The 13407-nt window shown below is 41.7% G+C and overlaps 1 protein-coding gene across 5 annotated transcripts in view; it reads right to left on the bottom strand.

Moving 5' to 3' along the window:
- SORBS2 (sorbin and SH3 domain containing 2) overlaps nucleotides 1-13407 on the bottom strand; it is a 215782-nt gene that overhangs the window by 148645 nt on the left and 53730 nt on the right. For all 5 annotated transcript variants that reach the window (XM_069977711.1, XM_069977715.1, XM_069977713.1 and 2 more), the window contains exon 2: nucleotides 8843-8948. The gene's annotated coding sequence lies outside the window, so the exon portion shown is untranslated. The remainder of the gene's footprint in view (nucleotides 1-8842; nucleotides 8949-13407) is intronic.

Here is a 13407-nt window from a genome sequence, read left to right as displayed (position 1 = left end):
CAAGGCGTTCAGCCAAACAGAATATTTATGAGGTCCCTATGCCACAGGGCTTCCATAATCATGCTGAATATATATGAAGGCTTTCCTACGAGAAAAAACTTTTTAAACACAAGTACATAAGTTACAGGTTATGTCCACATCTACATCGTAGGCCAAGTCAGGAGGCTACATTTGTCAGCACTGACATCAGTGTACATTGGTGTAGACTAACTCAATGTCTTTTGACTGTATTCTCAAGAATGTGAACTGTGATTCTATTTGATAAAAACTCAAGAAACCACCGCTAGATCATAACATACCCAAACGATTAGGTAAAAATTACAACTGAAACAAACATATTATACTGTAACACTGAAACAAACATACCGTAGACTAATCCAACAAATGTATAGCTGACCATGTTGTGATTTCATTACAATGTAATTGGCAAAGTCAACTGATCAACAAACCAGTACACACAGAATGAAAAGTCTTCTGCTGTTTTTTTTTTTAAGATCCTTTATATTATAATATAATAAAATTTAAAATCCCCGAAGGCTACAATCGGTGCCCCCTGCTAGCCATGCCACTGGGTAAAGGAAATAGTTGGTGGCAATGCCCTAGTTGTAGAGACTGGTCTGGGTGTTGAGACCCCAACCAATTATTAGAACGAGCCAGGACAAGTGGATGGACTCCTAGTGTAAATCTAGAGGGCTGTTCAGCCATACGCTTCTCTCCAAGCTCATTCTAGAGATTGACTGCGGTCTGAACACTTAGACACCATCTACATATTGCAGGTAGACCTCTCCCACTGTATACTCCTACCATAAATGTCTAGAAGAACCTAAAATACAAGGAGTGAACCATTTATCACTGTACATAGGGCTCTTAAGACAGAACAGAACATACAGTAGGCAACAAAGTCCAGGACATGTACTTCTAGAGCTGGCCTTAAGCATGAGTAAAGCAGATGTGATCAGCTGGTAATTGTGTTTTCTCTGGCTGCCACATGACCCTTGTTTGTGATGTTACTTATGAACTGAAATTCCATTCCCAAGTACTAGTAACGTTAAGAAGTGCATGCCAACACAGTGAGCTCTCTCCATTAGTAGCTATCACATGCCAAGGTTATCAGACTGGGAAAGAAAATACCACAAGGAACTGGCATTATAACTGAGGCTCGTACATGATTAACTTTACTTGCTATTGTGCTGACCAACCCTAGTTTCTGTCAGATAAGGTTTTTTTTTAGTTTTTTTGTGACTGATTTGTTTCCTCCAAGACAATTGTATTCTGCATACTTTGTAGCAAGAACAATCTAAACTGTTGTAACTTGCACTATGACTTCCTGTCTGCCTCTAGCATGCTTTTCTAATGGCCTTGTATAGCAGCTACCTGCACGACATTCCCATTCTGTCTAATGAGGCATTCCATTGTCTGGAAACTTCCATGTTCAATAAGTAAGAATGCAAATATTCCCACGGATGCAATGCCATACGGTTTGTGCTTGACTGTTCATATGTGTGTATAATACATACATACATACATACATACATGCTGTACATACTAATACATGTGTATATATATATATATATATATATATATATATATATATACACTGATCAACCATAAAAGCAATCACAAACACTACAAGGTTATTAATGAGTGTGGGGAATAAAGTTGTGAATACACATGGTACATCACAGCTTGTTGTATATGGGGTTGTATAGCCACAGACCAGTGATCACGTTTACCTCTGGCCACTTCCAAAGTGTCCAAAATGAACATGAGGGCAAGACTATGAAGTCAGAATAAAGATGACCTAGTCAAGCGACCCGTACCCACAATTGGACCCCCCCCCCCCAAACAGCTTGTACATTTGGATAGCTGCTTTTAATCCAAGATCTGTCCTGGGGTCCGTTCAGCAGGTGATGCAGTTATTGTCCTAAAAAACAACTTTGAAACTTGCAGCCCTGTGTCAAATTGGCGGGGCCTAGAGTACCCATGTCCTAGGATTGCAACAACACTGTTGCAGACCAAACTGCAAAAACAGTTCAGGAATGATTTCAAGGTTCAAGGTGTTGACTTGGCCAGATTTCCAAGACTTCAATTTGGCCAGTCATAGGATTATCCAAACACTGGGAGGTACGGTATAGCATATAATGCATGGTACATCATCCAAGATTACTAAATGCGGGGGATTTTTAATTTCTAACTAGTCAAAAAGATAAGAACTGGAAAAATTGACAAGATTCCTTTGGTAAAGATTAGTGTAAACCTACATGTAGTGAACATTCTCTTCCATTGTTGATACCACAAATCACCCCCCACCCCACATACACACAACATCAAAAAAGGGAACAATCATACATATGACTGTAGTGAGTACAAATCTGCTATAAAATCCAACTAGAGCATATCTGCATGGACTTAAAATGTGGCCTAAATACACCTTACTAGATATTATTCTCCAAATAATTCTATTTTCCTGAATTTCTTTTACCATAATAAAATGGACCTATAATTACGTCAAATGCAGATGATACAACTCCACAGTTTTCTGCTGGGGGAACATTGTGTAAGGGGATGTTTTAAGAAATGTTACACTAAGATGAAGCAAGCTTTTCTTTGTCCTTTGGGTCTCGAGTGGCTTCCTGGCACTGCTCGAGTGGCTTCCTGGTACTGCTACACTACTGTGATTTCTGCGTCCCATCTACAATGCAGATTGAAAATGAGTTTTGTTAATTGTAAAAAAAAAAGCCTTTCCAAAAATTGCTATAATTGCACTTCGACTCTCTGTGGATTAGGATGTCGGGCTGCAATTCACAACAACCTGCATGTTACTTTACCAGGGCTGACTACGCATCTCTAGACAGAGCAACACACTTGGCTGTAAATTGTTTTTTGGCACTGGGACAAACGTTTGCATTATTTAAGTCTGGAGAATAATTTGGGATCAACCAGCATAACAGAAATTAAATATTTAACAGCAAAAACAAAATCTGTTATCACAGGCCTACTTAACTTGTAAAGTGCTGCTGGTGAAATGTATTCTGGTACTGGCTGTGATCACAATACACTAATAATTAGACTGCCGCCCTCGGCTCTCCCATGTACGCCTGGAACTAGTACAAACTGCATCAATAGCCTTGAGCCAGACCTTTACACCTAAGACACATCTCCTGCGAAAAATAGCTCCTTCAGTCTGGATACAATGAGTGAAGCTGAGGCATCATATCTGAGTGAGGCTATTCCTGCTTTAAAACACAATTTTGAATTAGATTTTTGAAAACTAGTGCAAATGAAATGAGAATGAGCAATCTCCTCAATTGTATGGATCCAGCTCACTTTCTAAATTAATATCCACATCCTGCAGGGTTGACAAGAGCATTGATATGCTAACTCACGTGGATCCACATAACTAGAGAGATTCAAAACTAAAGAAACGTTGGGTCACAAATTAAAAAAGGAAGTAGGAAAAAGCAGGGTAACACAATTGCATGGTGCCACCCTGAAGGGCAATTTCATTCAGTGGCCCCTGTCATAATCCATCTCCATCAAGTCTTTCATACTTGTCCATAGTCTTACATCCCTGAGGTTTTGGACAGACTGTTCTTGAATGATCCAATGTGGAAAATGGCCTAAATAGACCAAACTATGTTGGGAACTGGAACAATATTTTGGCTGTTCTCCAACAGGTTCAGCATGTATAAGGTACCCTTTATACATCTATGGCACCAGGGCCGGGACAAAGAGTAGGCAGGGGTAGGCGATGGCCTAGGGCGCAAAACTACAGGGGGCGCAGTCTGGATGGGTAATTAATTTTCTTACCCATCCATCCTGTCCTGTCCCCCGCTCGCCCGCCAGCCCACCCTGCACTGTAACCAGGGCCGCATTGACGGGAGTGCTGTAGGGGCCAGGTGACTCACAGAGAGGGGACGGTGCTGCTGGCTGTATACTGCATTGCTTAGTGAGAAGAACAGACTTTTACAGAGCTGTCCTTCTCACTAGGATGCAGTCTGGGGTCGTGCTCCCTCCCCTGTCAGCAGTCTGTAGGTCTCACCGGCTCTCACCTCATGGCTTCAGTCTCCTGTCTGTGCAGGACAGGAGGGGGAGGGGCGGGAGAGCATAGTGCCGGTGAGGAGGACGACAGAGGAGCTGCAGGTGCTGGGAAGATAGAAGGAGATCCCTCATGAAATGTAAGTGCCTGCATGGGAATGTGTGTGTGAGAGTGGATGTATGCATGTATGTGTGAGAGTGAGTGAGTGAGTGAGTGTATGTGTGTGTATCCCTCCCAGTACTTGCTGGCAGTTGTAGTGTTGTCACAGGTTAGCTGTCAGCCTGTGACAACACTACAACTCCCAGCATGTACTGACAGCTTGCCTGTGACAACACTACAACTCCCAGCATGTACTGACAGCTAGCCTGTGACAACACTACAACTCCCAGCATGTACTGACTCCCAGGATCCCAGTGCATGCTGGGATTTGTAGTGTTGCCACAGGTTTGTAGTGTTGCCACAGGTTGCCAGTACATGCTGGGAGTTGTAGTGATGTCATAGGCTGTCAGTGCATGCAAGGAGTTGTAGTGTTATCACAGGTTTGCTGTCAGCCTGTGACAACACTGCAACTCCCTTCATGTACTGACACAACACTCATCCATACCGGTACTACTACACCCCTTATCTATACCTGAACTACTACACCCCTTATCTATACCTGAACTACTACACCCCTTATCTATACCTGAACTACTACACCCCTTATCCACTCTACCTCCACTACTACACCCCTTATCTATACCTGAACTACTACACCCCTTATCTGTACCTGAACTACTACACCCCTTATCCACTATACCTCCACTACTACACCTCTCATCTATACCTGTACTACTACACCCCTTATCCACAATACCTCCACTACTACACCTCTCATCTATACCTGTACTACTACACCCCTTATTCACAATACCTCCACTACTACACCTCTCATCTATACCTGTACTACTACACCCCTTATCCACAATACCTCCACTACTACACCTCTCATCTATACCTGTACTACTACACCCCTTATCCACAATACCTCCACTACTAAACCCTACCTAAATGGAGGCACAAAGAAGATCTCCTATACTGTATGGGGGCACATATTTGGCAAACCAATTTATATGGGGTGCGTTGAGGGCTTGTCTACTACATGGGGGCACAGGGGGAGCACTGGCACAGTGGGAAGCAATACAGTTGCTGTCTCAAACCTTCCCCGCTGCTGTGTGATCCCGTGTCTTGCTAAAAAAACATTTTTATCCCAGGGAGGTGGGTCTGTGACGATGTCTGTGCACGCCCTGCTCTCTGGCCACTGCTGTATCTTCAAGCTGCCACGTCCTCCAGAATAAGTGACAGCTGGAGGAGTGGAGACGACCTGAAGATGCAGCAGCCATAGAGCAGGGCGTGCACAGACATTGTCACAGACCCACCTCCCTGACACTCTCAACCTGTGATAAAAATGTTTTTTAGCAAGGCACCGGATCCCACTGCAGTGGTGAAGGCATGTACAGTATGTGTTGCAGTAAAATGATAGAATCAGTCGTTTGTTTTTCAACATGCTTGAAAGACAAACGACGCAACGATCAGCCGACATGAATGATGTCGGCTGATCGTTGCCTACTATTCCACAGGACGATTATCAGCCGAATATGGCCCGACAATCGTTCCTTGGAATAGGGCCTTTAGGGAAACTGACCGCCGATTCTGATAACGCTGGGTTCGGGGGGGGGGGGCGCAATTTGCCTTCTCTGCCTAGGGCACCAAAACTCCTTGTCCCGGGCCTGTATGGCACACCTATTTAACGCTCCGTTCAGATCTGTGTCAGGGACTCCCACACAGATTCCTCTACATACGACAGCAAGAATCGTAACTCATGTGTAACCAGAGCCTAAGCTGCGCTGCCATGTATGTGTTAGAAATGTAATACAATAAAAAAAAGATTATATTTTGGCACATAGATTCTCATTCTAAAACTGTGTGGCAGCCAGAGTTGTACTCTGGGAAACCATTGCATTGCAGAAAAAAAATGTAATTTATCATCTGATTTCTGCAATTTAGATAGTTATTTGTTTTCAGCCTGGAGAAATCTGACAATATCGTAAAGCGAAGTGGAGATAATCAATTGAAAAGCGCACTGATGGTGGTATCACTTATTTTAATTTTCTCATTTATGTAATTTTTTGGAAGATTTTGGCATCTTAGTTATTAGACACCCATATTATAGACTTATATTGGATAATGTTAGTGCTGTTAATTTCTTAGTGGCATTAAAGGAATAGTCCCATCTTGGACATTTATGACATATTCACAAGATTTGCCATAAATGTTCTGCAGATGTGGGTCTCACCTCCGCGACCTGCACTTGGAGGTAGTGGAGAAGGTACAGTTTGATGTTAACAGCATTAAACTGTGTAAAACAGCCTGTTTAGCTGTTTTTGGCTTCCCAAAAACACTTTTTAACTTTAAGGTATATCCTGTGGATATGGTATAAAGGTTGGGATGGGAATACTTCTTTAAGGGATGTGTTGTGTATTGTGAATTCCAGCTTGCCACATCCAACACCTAGGAGCACAATGATGTACAAGGCAACAACTCGGGTTAAATGAGGAAGGACTGCAGTGCTTCACGGATGCAATATAAAACATGGATCCTTATTTGGAGCATTTGTACAGTACAAGTACAGGTAATGCATTACAGGTGGATAACACACTCATGGCATAGGCAGTATCCACCCCAATCATGTCAGTGTTAGTTCTCCTGTCTGACCTGTACTTGTACTGTACATATACCCTGAACAAAGATCCACATTTTATACTGCATCCATCAAACACTGAAGGCCTTCTTCTTGTTCTGTGAATTGGTAAACAGAAACATGTCACATCGTTGGTACATGTGGGCACAAGTAAAATGCATACGTTATTATTTACCTTGTCCTCTACATTATAACTCCCAGCTCTCTCATATTTAGTATTCATAATGTCCACTGCCTCTTTTATTCATCTATTCATCCTACCAGTGCAGCATTTTGTCGAGTTGAAGTTTTCTTTTAGAGATCCAAGAGCAGCTAACATATATTGCGAGATAATGACACTTCTTCACAGAATGATTTGAATGGAACAAAAAGCCACCCAATTTTCTTATGGTATAAAAGCAAGCCTTGCCCCTCATTAACACAACCACTAAATGTATTCATATACACTCATCATATATTACTATTATATATCAAATGTAAAAGAGCAAGAATAAATCACATAAAACCATACATCTGGAATAAAAGGGAAGGCCGTATTACAATTCTGGACCAGCAGACATATACAATTATAAAGTCAGAATCTGCAGTAATTGAGCTGATTTGCTTCTTGGACATTGTTCAATCATACATCCAGAAAATTATAGCATTATGCAGGAGAGGGGATTTAGGGCACAGATTAAGAACTCAAATCCCTTTTTTTCTGAGTGGATCTTGCACGTGTTATTGCGAGATAAGTGCACAAACCAATAATGTGCCAATCAATGGGTAATGGATTGTTATTGAGCACCCTGTGATATCATTCCAAACACACAACCACTGCCAATACTTTACGTCGTGTGGACAGATTTATCCATTTCTATACGGATAAAGGATTTATCACTAATTTTCCGTAAATATGCAGCCTTTATATTCTTTACTTTTAATAAAACTCTTTAATATTGTCATAGTTTAATAGTGCCAGGCTGCGGCTGTATGCTGAGACCACTATTACTATTAACTCCTAAATAACAAGATTAGTTATAGGTGCCAAGCTTCTCTGGGATTAAATTGAATTTGGACATGAAATGCCCAGGTTGGCTCTTAATTTCAAGGCTTATTATTAGGTATAAAAGAAACATTAATTCTGCATGAATGATTTTCCGATGTGAATGTCTAATGCAATATTAAACACTTATATATGCATATATAATTGTATATGCCATACATATTATATACAGCTACAGTGCCATCTAGAAACTGAATCTTATGCTTTAGAGAAGACCTGCTAATAATATACAATAAGTTTCAATGAGTAGTGTATAAAATGTAAAAGGAATTTCCTGAATAGATCCCTTTCCGCACATCCCAGCTGTGCGGCCGCAGAAAACCCTGCCAGTGCTCCAGCCGCTCGCTCCATAGCGTGGAGTGGAGAGTTCTGATGCGGGCGTGCATGGATGCGCCCACATCAGAACTTTGCGGTTGCAAAGATCATCCGGCTGGTACTGCAGTACCGGCCGGGATGATCTTTTCAGAGACCGGCTGGGTCACGGAATGGCTAGACTTATTTTTTTTATTTTTTTTTTTAATTATTTTTTATTAAATTTTGAAATTTTTTTTTACAACAAGGCCTATATATGGCCCAGGCAACAATAAAACAGTTAATATACGTTGTGTGAACATAGCCTAAGGCTGGGTTCACACACAGTATATTTCAGGCAGTATTTGTTCCTCATAGCAACCAAAACCAGGAGTGGATTGAATACACAGAAAGGATCTGTTCACACAATGTTGAAATTGAGTGGATGGCCGTCATTTAATGGCAAATATTTGCTGGTATTTTAAAACAACGGCTGTTGTATTCAAATAATGGCAGTTATTTACATATATGGCGGCCATCCACTCAATTTCACCATTGTGTGAACAGAGCCTTTCTGTGTTTTTAATCCACTCCTGGTTTTGGTTGCTATGAGGACCTGACATGAGGACCAAATACTGCCTAAAATATACTGTGTGTGAACCCAGCCTAAGGGTGCATTCACACCATGATCATAATGCCAACCCTGTCTAAGATGTTCAGCGCTCACCTTGTGAACCTGGTAGCTTTAAATACTGACACAGAAGCTTTAGTTCAATGCCCAAACTTTTGCTTTATCCTTTTCTTTAGTCCGTCAGAAGGTTTCAGTTTTTTTTCTGAAAGAGAAAAATAATGGATCACATTAGGAGGGGACATTCAAGTTACAAAAAGAAGCATGGTGGTCGTAATACTGATATCATCATTGGATACATGTTGATTTTTTTAGGCGGATCAAGCCTGAGAAATGCAATGGGACAGGCGGAACTTCAAGCGGAATCAGCCACACGGCCTCGGCTTAAAATTTCCGCCTGTATTCCATAGTGTGAATATACCCTTATTATTCATAATTCCTGTAGATGCCTGATAAATATTTAGGTGATTTAGGGCATTCATTAGCACCAGATGTATAAGGAATTAAGTGACTGACAAGGGGGGTGACGCATTTAACTGCCAATCTATAGAGACATTGGTGGTGTGTACTGATGTCACTAGAACTTCTGTCACAGGAAAAAGATTTTCTTAAAAATTTTTTTTTAAGGCAAATATTATTTATTATGTTTATATTGTGATTTTACCATTGGGAAAATCTGAAACATTCCGTCTCCCCACCAGTGATTTTTATAAAGTCATAAAATTGCTAAATACTGTATATCGTTCAGACTACAGAACAAATATCTTCAGTGCATCTTTTATACACGGCTACCTGCATGGGAAAATGCCCTCTACCAAAAGAAGCTGGTATCAGGTTATAAAAAGAGAGCTACAAGTAAACAATTGTACATTGTAAGGAGCATTTTGCGTTGCAGTACATTAAGGGATCCATGCTGTTACTTTATTCTTTCTGCATAAATCTTTATGGAGTCAAAAGTGGCTTGTGTGCAAAAGGCGGTCCTGTGCACACGAGATTAAATTACATGTACTTCCAATGGGCCTCCATCCCAATTCAGTTCACTAATGTGAGAGTGGTGGGAATCAAGCTGCCTACCGAGGACATAAAGGATCCTCCTGGATAAAAGACATTCCATGAAGGAAAACCTATTTGCTTGTGAAGTGATATATCGGTGAGTTCAAGCTTCAAGTGAAAGAATGTTGAAACACGGCTTCTGAGACATGTTTGGCGGGAAGCTGCTCTGTGTGACTCTGTGCGGGAATAGTCTGCTATACCCATTGAAGTATTCAGCCTTGGGAAACACAGAGAAATCGCTCGTAGACTTTTGTTTGTACATCAGAACAACATGTTTTAAGGCTGTTGTCATGTCTTCATCAAAGCTCATCTGAAGTATACATCTGACATTATTTTAATCCTAAAAGGGATTGAGATCTGAAATATCAGCTCCAAACCTTAGTTTGTGTTCACTTGAGTTCAATCTCTAAATCAAGTTGATCACAAGCTGACGCTGCCATAGTCTGTTGTATGGCTATGCTGAAAAAGGTAGAGGTTCATAGTCCTCCTATAGTACAGGATAGGTCCATTCTACTTATAATCTGCTCTATGTCCGATGCATTTCTATAGGGTTGTAGAATCTCAAGCAAAAGCAATCACATTTATAGCTATGCGTGAATCTATTCTGCCTGTTGTGGTCCCAATGATAACATAGTTGCTGGGATGTTGGTATAAGAAGGTTGTTGCTGGACCAGCACTCATGGCCCTCACACTGTGGCAAAACCACAATTCCCATCATGCCTGAACATCCAAAGCTTTGGCAGTCCAAGCATAATGGGAATCGTAATGCTTCAACAACTGGAGGGCTGTAAGTTTAACACCTGTGATTTAGACCAACACAGTTCTAGTTTTTGAGCACATTGCAGTAGGTGAATAAAGCTTTATTTATTTTGTAGCCAGGCATGGACACTTTTAAAAGAAAAAGGAAACAACAAACAATCCCTCAACAGCCCCTTTACATCAGAATAAGGTATAAATAGGTTTATTGGCAGCGATATCTGTCATGCCTGTGCCATTTATACCATCCAACCATAGAAAAAAACTAAAATACATATTTATGCTCTACACTTATCACAGACATGCTCTCTCTCAGCATGTTATACTGGACTATGTGGCAGACTGGAGGAGGTCAATGAGGGCCTGTGGCCATCTGTAGTAGCAGGCAAAGCTATGGTTTGTGGTGCTGTGTACTAGAGCCAAGACCACAACTTGCTTTGATACATAAGTAGATGAGTTTGCAGCGATGACAGGGATAATACATGAATTGTTTGAGGGCGAAAACTAAGAATTGGTGAAAGGACGTGGTCATATATGTTTTTGCGTATTTTTTTTTTTTTTTTTTTTTATAATGGAAGTCAATGGAAAAACAGATCAAAATTGATGCACAGTGCACACAAATGCATTTGTTTTTTTATCCTTTTTTCCCAATTAAATGGACCTGTTAAATGGACAGCAAAAACAGAGTGTGAACCCAGACTCAATTAGCCTTATAAAAGTGACTCTGTACCCACAATCTGACCCCCCCAAACCACTTGTACCTTCGGATAGCTGCTTTTAATTCAAGATCTGTCCTGCAGTCCGTTCAGCAGGTGATGCAGTTATTGTCCTAAAAAACAACTTTTAAACTTGCAGCACAGTGCCCAATGGGCGTGGCCAAGATTGTGTATGCATTAGGCTGGCACAACCTCACTGTCCCTCCTCCCTGCCCTCCTCATCATTAGAAATGCTCCAGGCAGATTGTCTCCTATTCCTCACCTGTGTAAGCCCGGCACATTGGCTGGATCGTTAGGCCACCTGTGCAATGTTCAGACAGGAGAAAATGTTTCAGTGGCATTCCTAATGATGAGGAGGGTGAGGAGGAGGGACGGAGGGGTTGTGCAAAATTAGGGCACAGATACTCCTGTTGGGCATGGTACTGCAAGTTTAAAAGTTGTTTTTTAGGACAATAACTGCATCACCTGCTGAACGGACCCCAGGATAGATCTTGGATTAAAAGCAGCTATCCGAAGGTACAAGTGGTTTGGGGGGGGGGGGGGGGTCAGATTGTGGGTACAAAGTCGCTTCAAGTCCTCAGAACTTCTCAAAATAGCAGAGACAATGGTTTTAGCTATAATAGATTTTTCTCCTCATTTTTTTCAAAACATGTATATACAAAAAACAGCACAGGTAATTTTTTAAAATTTGCTTCTCAATTACTAATAAATGCAAACAGACCCTAATCCTCGAAGATCTCAGTACACTTGTAATATTAACTTGAAAACTTTTTTATTTTATCAATGGCAAGCAATGTGGATGCATGGAAGACAGGCAGGCAAGCCCTGCAAAATCTGAACAGCAAGAATAGTACCAGACAAGATGAAGACAAGTGTGCATGGATGACAGGGAGATTGAAGGTGGTACTAAAGGGAGAGCAGCTAGAAAAGAGATGTCAACTCTAGCTGTCCATGGAGTGATTGCCTGCCCAGAAAGAGACAAATAGGAGTAAGAGGCACGAGCTGCGCACAGAGCAGGAAGCAAGGCAGACAGAAGCTCTGTACAGGGAGAGAATCAGCCTTTATTATCCTTCTCTTGTGCACTGAACTGTTGAGAGGGGATCACATCCCACCTCCACGGGTTTACTCACACAAAGACGGAATCAGACATCATTGTTTTTGTGTGTGAGAGAAAGTACATTCTTTATTTGGTACATATTTCACATGGGGGGTGAATCAAGCTACTTCTTTCTTCTGAATACAGGACTACAATTTAGCTGTATCCTTTGTCAAAGAAAAAAAAAGGAAAGATCCATAAATGATGTAAAAAAAGACTTATTTTTGCAACACAGGAAATATTTAAAGAGAAACGAACACCACAGTTTATATAGTTGGATTACAGACTGGTCACATTTTATAAACTCTCAAAGCTGCAAATGCAAATTATACTAGAAGAATCAGAGTAATCAATACTTGGCATGTGATTATTTGCAACCAATAGAAGATCTATATTTATCTAATAGCTGGCTAGAAAGCACCCTGACTTTTCCAATGGTGCAGACTCATTAATGCATAATTTTGGAATTTGGAATTTTGATTCCACTGCGGATATGTAACCCGGCCCCTTTAACCCCCCGCCACCCGCAGCCCCCGGCCCGAAGCATATATTACCTGCTTGACGCCACGGCTGTGTGTGAGGTTCCCGGCTCCTGCCTGTCACCATCAGCAAATCAGTGCTGCCGTGGGCTGATTGGCTGATGGGGAGCAAGAGGAGCAAGGAGCCTCACACACAGCCGCGGCGCCGAGCAGGTAATGTATGCTTCGAGCCGGGGGCTGCGGGCGGCGGGGGGTTAAAGGGACTGGGTCACATACTGGCAGCGGAATGAAAATTCCGCTGCGGGTATGTGACCCATTCAACTTCACACTACCAGGATCCGCAGCAGATTTCGCTGCAAACTCGCAGCGTGAAATCCGCTGCAGATCCGGTACGTGTGAAGCTACCCTAAAATTGGATGAAGAGTTTCAGTTCCTTAACATGTACCAAAAGTAATTGGACAATTGCCTCTTGGGCTATTTCATGGGCAGGTGTGGGCAATTCCTTTGTTACTCCATTCTCGATAAAGCAGATATAAGGCCCGGAGTTGGTCTGAGGTGCAGTGC

The sequence above is a fragment of the Dendropsophus ebraccatus genome, chromosome 7, assembly GCF_027789765.1.
Source record: "Dendropsophus ebraccatus isolate aDenEbr1 chromosome 7, aDenEbr1.pat, whole genome shotgun sequence".
Classification (NCBI taxonomy): domain Eukaryota; kingdom Metazoa; phylum Chordata; class Amphibia; order Anura; family Hylidae; genus Dendropsophus; species Dendropsophus ebraccatus.
Note: the sequence above shows the minus strand (reverse complement) of the source record. Positions and strands in the feature narration are given on the sequence as shown.